The sequence below is a fragment of the Podarcis filfolensis genome (assembly GCF_964270895.1).
Source record: "Podarcis filfolensis genome assembly, chromosome: 17".
Lineage (NCBI taxonomy): Eukaryota > Metazoa > Chordata > Lepidosauria > Squamata > Lacertidae > Podarcis > Podarcis filfolensis.
This window is the reverse complement of record NC_139621.1, coordinates 18,938,779-18,953,728: the sequence shown is the minus strand read 5'-3', so window position 1 is coordinate 18,953,728 and position 14,950 is coordinate 18,938,779. Positions and strand designations below refer to the sequence as shown.

At 44.3% G+C, this 14,950-nt stretch overlaps 1 protein-coding gene across 1 annotated transcript in view; it reads left to right on the top strand.

Moving 5' to 3' along the window:
- Positions 1–371: 371 nt before the first annotated feature.
- The window catches only part of LPAR1 (lysophosphatidic acid receptor 1), a 65,958-nt gene continuing 51,379 nt past the window's right edge, over positions 372–14,950 (top strand). The window contains exon 1 of the mRNA XM_083593790.1: positions 372–1,042. The gene's annotated coding sequence lies outside the window, so the exon portion shown is untranslated. The remainder of the gene's footprint in view (positions 1,043–14,950) is intronic.

Below are 14,950 nucleotides of genomic sequence, written 5' to 3'. Positions count from 1 at the left end.
CTATGCCAGGGGTCGGCAAGGTTTACCTCTCAAGGGCCGGATCACTCCAGCGAAGAACCCTCCGTGGGCCGGATTGCGTGTGTGTGTGCGATTTCCCGCACTGGCGTCTGTGCAGACGTGATTTCCGCCGTCTGCGTCTGTGCAGACACAAATTAGGAACGAGAAAGGCCCATGGGGGGGGGGGTTCGGGTCAAAGTTGTTGAGTTTTTTCAGGGAGGAGGTAAAATGTTGACCTTTTTTTTAGGGAGCCACAGTTGTTCAGCTTCTTTGGGGGGAGCCAATGATCTACCAGTGATCTACCTGATCACGACCTACCTGTTGGACATCATAGGAGCCTACACAACACAAAACACTGTTGCTGTATGTAGGTGTTTTTTTTTTTTTAATCTTACATTTTGTATTTTGGAAATGTACATCCAGTTTTCTTTTCTCCTTTAATTTTTTTTTGGGGGGGGCCCAAGCGAGTGGGGCCCTCAGCTATAGCCTTGTTTAGCCTATACGTGAATCCAGCTTATACTTAACCCTCAAAACTCTCTCCCCCCCCCAGAGGGAGAGAGAGAGAGAGAGAGAGAGAGAGAGAGAGGCGGGCAGCAGCGCCATTTGCGCGGGGCACGCGGATCCAACGCGGGGTGGGGAAGAAGAAGAAGAAGAAGAAGAAGAAGAAGAAGAAGAAGAAGAAGAAGAAGAAGAAGAAGAAGAAGAAGAAGAAGAAGAAGAAGAAGAAGCAGCAGCGAAGGCGGGGGGCGCGGAGGAGAGTTGGAGGCTGAGCGCGCCACAACCGCTGCCACCGCTCTGCTCGGGAGCGCAGCCTCTCCTCCGAGTCCCCTCTGAGAGAGAGAGAGATGGAGATGGGGAGAGGATGGTGTTGCTGACGCCGCCGCCTCCTCCTCCTCCCCGCTGCCCCGCCGCCGCGAAGTGAGCGGCTGGAGTCGGCGGCCGACTTGGGACGAGGCAGCGGCGGCATTAGCAGCGAGAGGCGGCGGGAAGACGCGCCTCCGGCTCAGCCCGTCCGTGGGGCTGCGGGGCGCATCGCCTGGCCCAGGTAAACGCGGAGTGGGGGGGGGGAGGGAGGGAGGTAAGGGGGTGGGTGGATTTTTCCCGTGGGTGGGGGGCAAACACACTTTTTTGGGGGTGGAAATCGGCTTCTCTAATACTCGGCAATCATTATTTTATTTTTTCCAGGCGTCGGTCTTAAAAATCCCTTTCCTCTCCACCTCGCCAAAAAAGTTTCCCTCCTCGGTGGAAGAATGTCTGCTTTCTCTCCCTGCTTTCGAATAGCTTCTTCTATTCCTCTCTCGCTTCCATTTCGCCAGGGGGGTAAGGAAAAAAAAAGGGATTTTCCTTCCACGTCGCTGGGTTTTAAATGGGTGCGATTGGACGGATCCGCTCGTTTTCTTCTCCTCCTCCTTCTCGGGGCTTTAAGGGCGACTTCGTGGGGAAGTTTAGTGGCCATAGAGGTCAGGAGACAACTCCGAGGATGGGGGGGTGTCATCTTACGCGCGCGCACCCCCAAAATTTCGAGGGGTTCCACCAATAAAAAGTGGGTGGGCTGTACAGTATTGCCATTCCAATGGTGTCATGTGATCGATTATCCAGGGCAAGACTGACTTGCCCCCCTCCCAATATTTCATTCCAAGTTGGCACCCCTAAAACCCCTATAAAATATTCCCCATCCCCTAGCGAACGGGCATTGCCGATCTTGGGATGTGGGGGCGGGGCTTATTGTCGCCCAATATTTTATTCCAAGTTGGCACCCCTAACCCCCCTATAAAATATTTGGGGGTTGCCCCTCCCCGTGAATGGGCATTGCCATTCAAATGGTGTTTGTGCGCCCTGTGATGGATTATGTGGAGCGGGGCTTACAGGCCCCCCTCTATATTTTATTCAAGTTGGCACCCCTGTGAGTAGTTTCGTTCCAAGTCAAGCTGTCGTTTTCCCCGCTCCCCAACCCAATCTCGAGTATCCTTGTTTAAGATGAAATTTGCTGCATAGTAAACAAGATTCTTCCTCTGTCTAGCAAGAATCACAACTCTCTGCAAGTTCTGCACCCCTTTTTCCAAACGGGAGTTTTGAGTTCTTCCCCTTGGGGGTAAAAAAAATAAAAATAAGGCGCCCAGTTTTGGAATTTAAGGTTTAAGATCCCATCTTGGTTTCTTTGGAAATTTGTTACTCTGCAATAGGTTTCCAAACCTAGGTATTTCCCTCCTCCTCTCCCCCCAACCACCGCTCCTTGGAGCCATATGGTATTTTTGAAGTTTAAAGAGTGGCGACACCCTGGGAGTGTTGCTCTCAGCCTAAGCTGAGGTGTTGGAAATGCATAAGGATTCAGTTCTCAAGAATTAACCCATTGTCAGCTTCCTTGCTTCGGCAATTTATGACAATATTGTTGGGTGTGGATTAGAAATCCCACAGCACGTTTTAACCACCTTAAGTTATTCTTGCAGTCAGGGTGGTTGAAAAGTTGTGAAATGGTTGATTCTCTCTCCCCCGCCCCCCCAGCAGACAATTCTGATATGTTTTAGTCACTGTATGATGATAATTCTCCATTAACATGAAATATAAGCCTCTTTCTGGTCCTAATTAGCTGTGCAGCCCAATCCCAGGCTTGCTTACTCAGAAATAAATCATACTGAGCCAGTGAAATTTACTCTTAAGTAAACATACTTAGAGTTTTACTCCTAGAGCACAATCCTATGCGTGTCTACTCAGAAGTAAGTCCTACTGAGTTCAATGGAACTTATTCCCAGGCATATGTGTAATATTGCGGCCTTAATTTATTAAAAGTTGAATAAGGACTTCGTCTTAAATATGCACCGTTTGGTCTGCTAAGTATAAAGGAAAGTGTGTAGATAGAGCATGTTTCAAGCACTGCGTTTTCATAAGCTGTCTTGCCTTGGACAAAGCATTTTAGTTGAAATAATCGTCAAAGCAATGAGGCTTGTGTGGACTAAATGCTGCATACTTTTAAAATTAATATTCATAGCGTCACAAATTCTGGGCTGATTTAAGTCCTTTCGTGCTTTCTCCTATTTTATACATGTGCTTGCTTAACTACAGAAGAAGAAAAAAGTATCAGCATGATTTTGTAAAAATGCAGAGGAGCTCAGGATAAGAATGTATACACAGAAGTCTTTTGTCCAATTTCATTTCCTTAAGCTTGAAGAGGCTGAACAAGGATAACCAGGCATAGTCTAGATCAGAAGAAGAAACTGGAAATGAAAGAAAGAAAGAAAGAAAGAAAGAAAGAAAGGTTAAAATCAAAGTTGACCATCTTTATCCATACAGTGGTACCTCGGGTCCGTTCCTAACCTGAAACTGTTCTTAACCTGAAGCACCACTTTAGCTAATGTGGCCCCCTGCTGCCGCCGTGCCGCCGTAACCTGATTTCTGTTCTTATCCTGAAGCAAAGTTCTTAACCTGAAGCACTATTTCTGGGTTAGTGGAGTCTGTAACCTGAAGCGTATGTAACCCAAGGTACCACTGTATTTCTATCCCCCCTCTCCTGTGAGTCAAATTGGGAATCTAACTTCAAGTGAAGTCTCTAAATCATCCTAGGGTGCCTACCATTTGTTTTGACCTACAACTCCCATCATCCTTGACCATTGGTTGTGCCGACTCAAGCTGATATGAGTTGTAGTAAAAACATCTGGAGAGTACCACACTCGTGCAAGTTGCTCTACATGTTCTCTGACTGTTTTAGATACAGTATTTTTCTATATTAATCCATCCCACCACATGTTGATAGGATCTCTTCCGCTTTACATTTCTGCCCATTAAATCATGACATTTCTGTTTTTAGGGATTTCCCTAAACAATAATGGGAACAGCCACAGCTCTTGACGATTTATGATCGCTGGCTTCACTCACTAGGACAGGAGCAGACCACGTGGTTCCCTCCAGATGTTTTGCTCGACTACAACTTCCATCAGACCCTGCCAGCATAGCCAGTGGTCAGAGATGATGGGAGTTGTGGTTCAACAGCTGGAGGGCATCATGTTTGCTAACCCTGCACGGAGGGGGAAAGTAAGAGAAATTGTGTTTCTTGGTTTATGCCAATTTATAATTGCCATTGCTTGGCACCGATCATTACATCTTCCTGTAGGCTTCATACTCCAGAGCTGTGTCACAAGTCTACGATTTCTGCTCATTTCAGTTAAGAAGAGACAGAGGGCTAAAATGGCCAGCTGTGCATCTCTACCCCATTTACTCCCATTGAACTCCTAGAGGGCTCCATCTCGTTCACACTTCTTTTGACTGTGTAGTGAGATTGCATGGAGGTTTGGATGCATATGCTGGTGTCACCCAGCTGTGCTTCTTTTTAATCTGACCCGGGTCCTACAGAGTCTGTGTTTCTTGCCATGGTGACATTTTGGAAGTAGGTGAGCTAACTGAAGTTGAACCACACTAGACTGAAATAATTTTGTTTGACACCTTTCACATGCTTGTCTATTTGACCAGGATACGATGACGACAATTCATGCCTCTGTAACCTCAAGGTAGTCTGTTGTCACTTGCGTGCTCGATGTGGACTGTCATTGGTGACTGTTCAGGAACATCAGTTTGTATAGAACATGCCAGCTCTTTTGATCACAGAAAAGAACTGTGTTAGTTCCCCATTGTGTTTTGGACACTACTGCTATGAGGTCCTCCATATCTATATCTACATTCCTCAGAGACCAACTTATTTTCTTCATTATATTATGGCCTTCAGAATCAACAAAGTGTATCACCAATGGGTCAATTACAAACAAGCATGGGAATGTAGAGAGGCTGCCCCACAATTAAGAACATAGGAAGAGGTTTGCAACAGGCCAAAGACCTGCCTGAACAAGGAGGTCTTCACTTGCTACTAGAGTGCCATCAGAGAAGGGGCCAAAACAGCCTCTCTTGGAAGGGGGTGCCTGAGCCTGCAAACCTCCACATCCTCACATCCCTGTCTTTAGAGTCTTTAAACCCATGAAGGTTCATATTGATCCCAAGCCATTTAAGGATCTAAAGGTCATGGCTAGCACTTTGAATTGTGCTCAGATAGAAACAGTCAGCCGGTGAATATGTTTTATCATAACAAGGAAGGGAGTTTCACGTTCCCAATAAGTTGACCTCAGTCAACAATCTGGTTGTGGAATCTGAGCAAGTTGGTACAATGATGCTCTTCTTCCTAATTTTTTGTTACCCTAGCTGTGTGTTTGGCAAATGGTGGAAAAGAAATGGAACATAGTAAATGAATGAATACATCAATTATAAGCTTTTTCAAAAAGGTCTAGCCAGTGGTTCTGGGCCTTTTCTTTAATGTCAATAAATCGAAACTCAAATATTGGGTAAAATGCACCACCCCTATTTTGGTCATTTGTGCATTTGACCAAGTTTTTCATTTGACCAAGTTCTAGGTGCTTCTGACTTGGAGATATAGATAGATGTAGATATACATATAGTTGATATAGATATAGATGATATAGGTATCTCTCTCTCTCTCTCTCTCTCTCTCTCTATATATATATATCTTTAAGAGCAGGGAGTGGGAAATCATTCGTTGGTGCCAACATATTTTTGTTGCATTGTGTGTTCTGCTCTGCAGTGACTCATTTTTCCAGGTTGGGGAATTTGATTTCAGTTTGGCAATGAAAATTGTTGGCTCTGGAGTCTGCTGGGGTTGTTGTGGGCCAAAAGTCTTGCATGGCTATCATGCAGGAAATATATACATATATCTGTTTTTAGCATTTGGAACTTTGGCTCATGGAATTCATGTCATGGCTGCTATTTATACAAATACAGAGGTGTAGTTTTAGCTTATCTTAACCTTTTTAATTAAAAAAAAAAAAGCACTGTAGGTCTGTAGATTCTGCATGGCCATTTGAAAAAAACACACACTGTGCTTACATAGGTAAGGCCCGTGTATGCTCACAGTTCAAACCCGCTCCCCGCCCCCACTTTATTCAGTGGGGCTTATTCCAAGGCAAATGTGCATTGGATTACAGCCTTAATTTCCATAGATCCCTTACAGAATTTCTTGCCTTTGACTGCAATCTCAGATTTCACAGAGTTTCTCAGTAGCAATCTATTAATTTTCAAACTTATAAATGTATAACTCATTACCTCGAACTTCAAACATACCCTGCTGTAGTCTAATAACTCTTTTGCCCTGCTTTCTGAAATTTAGAATTTCAGGGAGCACAAGGGAGTTAATATGACACAGAAATGACTAGAGATATTATAGTGATGTATACAACTATACCATTTTTAGTTGGGAATGTTCCTCTACTTTCTCTAACTTTTAGATGAATAATGCAAGCCAGAGGAACTTAAGGATGAACTAGACTTAAGGATGAACTAGTCCTTATTTAGTTGTGGGATTTTAATGTGTGATATTTCCACACAATGCAGAATTGTTTCTTTTCAGTATGCATTTTCATATGGTTGCATCTGTATTTCACAGTGGCCTGGTTCAAACATCATGCTAAGCCAGGGGTCAGCAACCTTTTTCAGCCGTGGGCCGGTCCACCGTCCTTCAGACCTTGTGGGGGGCCAGACTATTTTGGGGGGGGGGGAATGAACAAATTCCTATGCCCCACAAATAACCCAGAGGTGCATTTTAAATAAAAGGACACATTCTACTCATGTAAAAACACGCTGATTCCTGGACTGTCCGCGGGCTAGATTGAGAAGGCAATTGGGCCGCATCCGGCCCCCAGGCCTCAGGTTGCCTACACCTGTGCTAAGCTAAACTGTGGCTTAGCAGGGGCATGGAAGTCTTATTGGCTCCCAGAGGAGAGAGTTCACTGCTGCTCTGCTCTCACACAGAGAGCCAGTGTGGTGTAGTGGTTAAGAGCGGTAGTCACATAATCTGGGGAACCGGGTTCGCGTCTCCGCTCCTCCACCTGCAGCTGCTGGGTGACCCTGCGCTAGTCACACTTCTTTGAAGTCTCTCAGCCTCACTCCCCTCACAGAGTGTTTGTTGTGGGGGAGGAAGGGAAAGGAGATTGTTAGCCGCTTTGAGACTCCTGAAGGGGAGTGAAAGGCGGGATATCAAATCCAAACTCTTCTTCTTCTTCTTCCTTCCTGGTCATTTTTGCTACCTACATAAGGTAGGATTTGGCTTAGCATTTCATCTGAATCAGGAATTGCAGTCAAGCTTTTTCCTCAGTAATTATGAGCTAAAGGTAAAGGTAAAGGGACCCCTGACCATTAGGTCCAGTCGTGACCGACTCTGGGGTTGTGGCGCTCATCTCGCTTTATTGGCCAGCATGACTAAGCCGCTTCTGGCGAACCAGAGCAGCGCACGGAAACGCTGTTTACCTTCCCACCGGAGCGGTACCTATTTATCTACTTGCACTTTGACGTGCTTTCAAACTGCTAGGTTGGCAGGAGCAGGGACCGAGCAACGGGAGCTCACCCCTCACGGGGATTCGAACCGCCGACCTTCTGATTGGCAAGTCCTAGGCTCTGTGGTTTAACCCATAGCGCCACCCGCATCCAATCATGAGCTACACCAAGGTTTTTTCTTGGTGCCTCGGTATTTTTTATCCCGTAATTTATAGACATATTTGGCTGCTAGGAAATAATTTACTATCTGGTTGTACTGGCTAAAGAATGTAAAAGGTTGTATACTGCCATCCGTGGCTTGACTTGCTTGCTTGAGGTAGATGGGAATTCCTTGCCTTTGAACACCTGTGATTTTATGTAATATGGAGCCCCTACTTTTTTGTTCTGTGCCATGATTTAAGCTCCATGATGTAGAGCTGCTATGCTAAGAATCTTGTTTTGCAATCGGTTTTGAAAGTTGCAAGTTCTGTGATTCCTTTAAACTGCTGCATCTCAGATATGCTTGGATCAAGCCCAGTATTGACTGTGGCTGTGAAGAAAACAGCACCTCTTGAAAAAGAACGGCTGTTCTTGCTGTTTACATTTCTTAGGATTTAGATTTTGTTTTTCTTGGTTTATCTTTATGGTATAGCTGTGTTAAAAGACATGGAAGGATTGCCAGTTAATTTGCACGGTTTCAGCACTATGTTCAAAATAACAAATGTAAGCATTGGAAATAGGTCATATTAGCCTCCTCGCCCCTCTTTTTTTTAAAATAAATGAAGATACAGTAAAGTATGGAAAACATCTGTTCTGTTTTCTTTTTCTTCCTTATCTTCAACTTAAACAGCATAAGTTGCTTAAATAAAGATAGCTTTTGTGGACAGATCATTGGTTGGCTAAAAAAAAATGTGCTAAATTTCCATAGATTGTGTACATTACACTTAATCATACAGTTACCCTGTTTTTGAACTAGAGCATGAAAATGAAAATGGAGTTAACATAGTGATTCAAGAGCCCAGTCCTATGTATGCGTAATTGGAAACAAGTGCTGCTGAATTCAATGAATTACTCGCTAAGTGCTCCCCTAGAGAATGAACCAAGAAGTTCCTGGTTCAAATTAAAGCTGGGCCAAATATCTTACCTCCCACGCTTTTGCAGGCCATTTGTCCTCCACATAGGATAATCAGCTATTTTGGGGGGAGTGATGAATTTTCCAAAATGTTGTCTTATCAAATACTGTAGCATCAAAAAAAACCTTCAAGCAGCAATGTTTTGGGGGGTTTTTTAATAAAGAAAGAGGAAAATAATTGGAACCTCTGATAATACCTAATAAGGTAAGACAAAGTAAATAGAAATTTGCTACTCACTCAGCCTCACCCTCACCCAAAACTAACCCAGTCTTCTGTGATGGTTTTTGATGTACCCCATTTAAAATTGTTGGATCAAATATTTTGTTCTAGCAAAAATGAAAAATCTTAACTCAGCCACAAATTCACTAGGTGGCTTTAGACAACTCAGTTCTTCCTCAGTATGTAGATAATAATACTGGCCTATAATACTTGAAGGTTCTCAGACTTGCTGGTATGAGAAGTTATTTGAACCTTTAGGAAAAATGACCTGCACTTTTCCTATAAGCTCACATTTTTAATTATTACTATTTAAGTAAGTTAGGGTTGCCATATTTCTTTTGGCAAAGTTGTGGAGTTTTTTTCAACATTATGAGCTGCCATATACCCAGGTTTTCCCAGATGTTTCAGCTCATTTCATACCCGGACGCCATTTCCAATGGACAAATCATGGTTATTTTGGATGTATTGCAGCCCTAAGTAAGTCTTGTGCATTTTCTCCTCTCATACACATATCAGTGTGGTTTTATTGTGAGTTTTTACAAAAGTTGTCTTACTGCTCTGCATGATATAATTAATAGTACCCTTCATATGTGGGCCATCATGACATTTCCTATTGACTAGGACATCAGGAGTTTTCTGAATGTTGATGTTCCCCTCCCTGGTAGTGTAGGAATCCCCCCCCCCCTCCATTGTTACCATTGAGCTGGTTCGCATAAGCATTGACTTGGTGAGATAGCTAAGGAGGTGGGCAGACTTCTAGAGAGGAGCTTGCAATTCCTTTGATCCACCTAGGGCCTTTTTGCTGACATGCACATTCATGTGGTCCCCAGATGGGGTGGAATTGTTATCTGGGAACCCAAGGTTGAATTATTATTTCGTTTACATCCCACCTTTCCCCCCCAAGGAGCTCAAGTTGGCATATATGGTTCTCCCCTTCTTCATTTAATCCTCTCAACAACACTGTGAGGTAGGTTAGGCTGAGCGGCTGTGACTGGCCCAAGGTCACTCAGTGAGCATGATGGGCAAGGGGGGATTTGAATCCTTGTTTTCCAGGTCCTAGTCCAAGACTCCCAAGTACTATACAGTGGACGCTCGGGTTGTGAACGTGATCTGTGCGGGATGCACGTTCGCAACCCACAGCATTCGCAACCCGCAGCAGCGCGTCTGTGCATGCATGGGTTGTGATTTAGCGCTTCTGTGCATGCGCGACCACTGAAACCCGGAAGTAACCCGTTCTGGTACTTTCGGGTTTTGGTGGTCTGTAACCCAAAAAACCGCAACCTGAAGCGTCTGTAACCTGAGGTATGACTGTATCAGCTTACGAGGTCTTGCAGCCAGACCATTATGCTTATGTTCCCTCCATTGTGTATGTATTGATCTTAACATTAACATTTGCAATCATGGTTAGGTAATCATAGTGTCCCTCAAATATATGTTTGTACTGCAACTCCCATCCCCCTGCCTGGTTCTCTAAGCCATCGTATGAGAGATGGAAGGTGTGAGTGAGAAGATAACAAGACAGCTTGACAGACAAAAAGCTCTTTCACAGTCGCTTCATTTTTGAAATTCCCTGGTTTTCCCAGTTTCCAGAACAGTTGCCATGTTAGTGTGCATCTTGCAAGTGCCGCAAGGCAGGTGGATTCTCAGTGATTCTCAGTGATTGATTGAATGATTGGGAAGGTTGTTTTACACTGTGTACATAGTTGTGAAGGAAGCTCCTTCGCATGGAAGAATGTCTCTTTGATGTGGCCATAAAACACTAATGCAGGATGTAAATGCCAATTTGGCTCCTTAGCCTGAGGTAATGTTTTACTGCCTTAACCTTTGCACTAGACTCTAGTTAACCAGAATACCGCCTACTTTGCCTGATGGAAATACATCTAATTACTAGGTTACAAAAGATTAAAGAATTTAGATGGCAGGTTCAGAAGAAGTGGGAAATAGAGTTAGGCTCAGTTCCACTGAGCGGTAGCAGCTGTATTCCTAACAAGTAAAATCGAACTTTAATTGGTCATTAGTATTTTAGATGCCTTATTTAAGATACCGCATTGCAATCTATTCAGCGTCTATTATTCTATTAATGCTGGGATAGCTCAGTCAGTAAAGCAAGAGGCTCTTAACCTCAGGGTCATGGGTTCAAGCCCATTGGTGTTCCATGGTGTTCTCTCTAGGGGTGTCCATTTGACACAACACATGAGGATAAAGTCCCATGGACTGCAAGAAGATCAAGCCTATCCATTCTGAAGGAAATCAGCCCTGAGTGCTCACTGGAAGGACAGATCCTGAAGCTGAGGCTCCAATATTTTGGCCACCTCATGAGAAGAGAAGACTCCCTGGAAAAGACCCTGTTGTTGGAAAAGATGGAGGGCACAAGGAGAAGGGGACGACAGAGGACAAGATGGTTGGATAGTGTTGTCGAAGCTACCAGCATGAGTTTGACCAGACTGTGGGAGGCAGTGTGGAAGACAGGAGTGCCTGGCATGCTCTGGTCCATGGGGTCACGAAGAGTCGGACATGACTAAACGACTAAACAACAACATGAGGATAAAGCAGGTCTGTGCCCACTGCCACAATCTTCTGGTGCACACAGACCTTATAAGAAGGGGCTCAGGAGGGTCACTTGGCCTCGGGACTCAGGCTCAGAGAGGGCCTCAAATTTAGGCATGTGCTAATTTTTTGGCATTTGCTAAGTTTCACAACTTGTTTTATGCACATCGGACCACAAAAAAGACACTCTCACAGTTTAAAACTGGAAATTTAACAAATCAGAGATGTGATTTCATAAAAGACATTTGTCTGTTTATTAAATGATATAGATATCACATTCAAGAGTTCAAAATGTTATTGACTTGGTCAAAATAGTAATTCCAAGGCCTACAACCTTCCACACTGGCTGTGAAGTAACCTCCATAGAAACTATGGAGCAATCTGTGGACACATGTGATGGCCTAGTTACCCCTTGCTCCCCCTCCCCCTTTTTTCCATTTTAGAATGCTTGGGAGCAAAAAAACAAACAAAAAAACCCCCAAACATTTCGGAAGAAGCAAAAAAATTGAGATCACACATGGGTGAAGGGGAGTGGGGGGTTTGGGGGAATTTGAAATATTATTTATAAGATAAAAGTTTAAATATAAAATGTCTAACTGTGATTTATTTGTATACAGCAAAGAGACGTTTAGAGTAATTAGGTATATTTGATTTAATTAATCATGTAACAGGTTTGTGCTAGGAAACGAATATGGATGCTGAATTTGATGTTTGTAATTTTTCTTTTCTTTTTTGGTTTTGGGGAAAAAAACACACCAAACATTTAAGGGTGGTGGTAGTCAGCTTACTTACGGGACATGGGTGGCGCTGTGGGTTAAACCACAGAGCCTAGGACTTGCCGATCAGAAGGTTGGCGGTTTGAATCCCCGCAACGGGGTGAGCTCCCGTTGCTCGGTCCCTGCTCCTGCCAACCTAGCAGTTCGAAAGCACGTCAAAGTGCAAGTAGATCAATAGGTACCACTCCAGCAGGAAGGTAAACGGCATTTCCGTGCGCTGCTCTGGTTCTCCAGAAGCAGCTTAGTCATGCTGGCCACATGACCCGGAAGCTGTACGCCGGCTCCCTCAGCCAGTAAAGTGAGATGAGCGCTGCAACCCCAGAGTCGGCCACGACTGGACCTAATGGTCAGGGGTCCCTTTACCTTTACTTTAGTCAGCTTACTTTGTTTCCCAGAAATCCTTTTTGGAGGAGGAGAGAAGTGGGGAGGGATGTAGCTTTTCTTCTCCCCTCCTATCATCACCTCCAAAGGCTTCTGAAGAATGGGATGGAAAGAAAACAAGAGCATTACTTTGGATCCCACTTCGGAGCTTTAAATCAGGCCTGTATTTCCTTCAGGGCCCTCAGACCCATTTGCCCAGCCCTGCCAGTGAAGTGACACTAGTATCACTCTGAAGGGCAGGAGCCCTGTTCCACTCACCAAATGGAGCTTCCTAACCAACTGAACTATCTGCCAGCAGAAAGACCCAACTTGGAGTGTTCCAGGGGAGGGGCTGAGTTTGCCTGCGATTTCCTGTATCCTGAGCTGGCCCTACTGTCATCACTTGACTTAATCCAGGCCCAGTCTCTACACCACCTCCAGGCTGGCATAATGGTCCAGGCTAGTCTTTGCCGCCATCTTCTGCCCAGGCTTTGAATTCTTTGCTGGCTGTGCTGCTCCATCACATCCTATTGCTGCCCAGCCTGTGTTTGAATTATTCCCATCACCCTTTTTTTCCATTTTAATGGCCACAGTGAAGTTACTGTCTGCTAAACGGTTACAGATTATTCAGTAGCTAATGTTGAGTTCAGAATATCTTGGTCTGCAACCTAATTGAGGAAAGTACCTTTGAATTACAGCTGTATCCATTCATCTGTAAAGTACACTAGCTTACCTATCATTCGTTTATTTATTTTTTAGTGAGCACACAAAGCTTTGGGAAATATGCTGCTTAAGTTAATTTTTATATTATTCTTTGAGACAGAAATCAATTCAGTGCACAAAGGAGAAGGGATTGTTTTCCACATATTTCTAATAAAGTTTATCACTGTTTATCCTGCCAGAATCAGAGGCGGGTGAGAATTTAAAATAGTTCATTCAGCTGCCAGTATCTGTAAAAGGTTACATACAGTATGTGGATGTAAACCAAATGGGTGTCAAGATTAGAACAGTGGAACATTTTACTTATACTGTATCTATTCTTTATTATTTTGGATAGGGAACTCTGGCAATTTTGGGGAGTGCTACAGCCCTTTAAATAGTCCCCTACAGCAAATCTTTCAGAAGTGCTTTTAATTTTAAAGATATTGAATGCCCCTTAATAAGTAGCATTATAACAAACAATTGCAGTTGAAGATGTTTGGATTATGGGTTTTGGTTTAATTATTCTAGAATGCTGATAAGCACTTGGAAGCTGCATTACCCCAGTCCAGTGCCATTAACTTTGAGAAAGAGCACGTGTTGCGGTGGGGGCCGCCAGGACACTCCAAAGTTGGGGGTGGGCTAATTGACCGTTGGCCACTGATGCGATTGGGGCTTCCCTTGTTGTTGGGAAGAAGTTAATGTTACCATTTGTTGATTGACAGCCAGAAATGCTAAAACTTCTTTCACGAGGCTAGGGCTTCCTCTTTTCGACCGTGCATTGGATTGCCCCTCCCTCCCTAGAATAGGGTTGTTCGCTTTGACCTTGCTATGCCTGTCATGGGGTCGTCTGCTTTGGGGCAGGGGCCCGGTAGGAATTTTGTCCATCTGGCTGATTGGCTGGGGCCATTTGGTTTTTGCCTACTGCGTAGCAAATCATCACAACTTGTAAGGTTGTGGTTAGGCATTGGTTTATGGTTTGGTTGGTTAAGGGGCATGGATTGGCTGTGCCTGCCCCTCTAATGCTGCTGCTGCTGCGAGGGATTCCGTTAAAGGAATTGGGGGCTAACTATTGCTTGTCCACTCTGTCAAGGGGGCTCGGGCCATAGCAATGAGCTCCTGGTTGCATTTGGGGAGGGCTGAGGGCAGGTTCCCTGCTCCGACGCTACCCCCAAGTGTATTCCCCTATTCTGACTTTCGCATCGTGCGGAATGTCAGTCTGTCCCCCATGGTGGGGGCAGATAGTCGCAACCAGTGCCTAAGCAACCACTCACAAATTTGTATTTTAATAAAGTTGTGGCCAAAATTATGCAAAAAATCTTAAACAAAAATTCTGTGTGATGTGTGAGTTATTGGGGTGGCCCTGGGGACCTCGACACGCAAGAGGTTAATGACAAAAATATGTCTATATCTTTTAAGTGAAGAGTTTGCTACCCAAAGATTGCTTGCTACTGCAATTTCTACAATCATGATAGCGTGTAGTAATGGCCACCAACATGGGAGGCTTTAAAGGTAGATTAGACGAAATCATGTACGAATGAGCTAGCTCTTAGAGACTCTGTGTACAAGGTTCTGGGTCCTGCTTGTGGGCTTTGCATAAGCATTTGGTTGGCCGCTGGGAACAGGGTGCTGGAATAGATCAACCTTTGGCCTGATGTTCTTCTTATGTTTCTTCAGAAAAATGTGCCTGTATACTGGTTGATAGTAGATAGTTGGGACACATTGTGCCTTTATTTACTGGTTTACTGGTTATCAATACGTTTCTGTGTCCAGTATAAAGTGCTGGTGATTACAGTGGTACCTCAGGTTACATATGCTTCAGGTTACATACGCTTCAGGTTACAGACTCCACTAACCCAGAAATAGTACCTCGGGTTAAGAACTTTGCTTCAGGATGAGAACAGAAATCGTGCTCCG